The following is an 838-nucleotide window of genomic DNA, read 5'->3' on the forward strand; positions in this document are numbered from 1 at the left end:
ACACCCTAGAACAAAAAACAAACTTTTGTAGCAATTCTAGTTGGAATTTAACTAAATTTATATATGACTTTAGGAGGTATTGGTCTCTTTATGATAGTAATTTTTTTCTTTATGAGTATGTCTCTCCACTGTTTCAGGTTTTATTTTATGCCTTTAATAAAACTGAATTCCATTTTCTTCATATAGTTTTTACATTTTCTTGTAAATTTCATAGAATATTTTGTAATTTATTACTTACTCCTTTGCATTTTATTACTTAAATCCTTCATGGCTCTTGAAATATAGACAACTTCTAAGACTTGTGATAATTATTATTGTCTTGGAATAAGGAAAAACAAAGGATAAAAAGGGATTTAGTGTCATTCCATCTACAATAGGGGCAAAGAGTAATTGACAGCTCCATGTAGTAATTACTTTGAATTCTCGGTCAAAAAAAGAGCCCTTTCCAAACATAATTTTCATCCAGCCATGTTGTCCTCTCCAGTTGGGTTGGGGGCTGTGAGCTGCTGTGGATGGACAGTTGCCCACTGTGAGCACCCGTCATACATCATCTTGGGGGCAGAGGCTGTGTCTGCTCGTGGGATTTAGGCTGGAACAGGGTGGGTCTGGAGTGGGCAGGGGGTTATCAGTCCCTGTCCTCAGTCTTTGCAACCAGACTTCACATGTACTCAGGGAAGCACTTAGCTGACTCAGGCGTAAGATTGCTGAACAGTCTCCAAGAGGCTCCTCTTTCAACCTATCAGAACACTACATTTTTTTTTTCATGATATAGTTTAAATAAGGAATCTATTATTTCGTGGGAGATAGAATTCTACAAATTTCCTCTGTTATTCCAGGA

The sequence above is a fragment of the Propithecus coquereli genome, unplaced genomic scaffold, assembly GCF_000956105.1.
Source record: "Propithecus coquereli isolate 6110/MARCELLA unplaced genomic scaffold, Pcoq_1.0 Scaffold134, whole genome shotgun sequence".
Classification (NCBI taxonomy): Eukaryota; Metazoa; Chordata; class Mammalia; order Primates; family Indriidae; genus Propithecus; species Propithecus coquereli.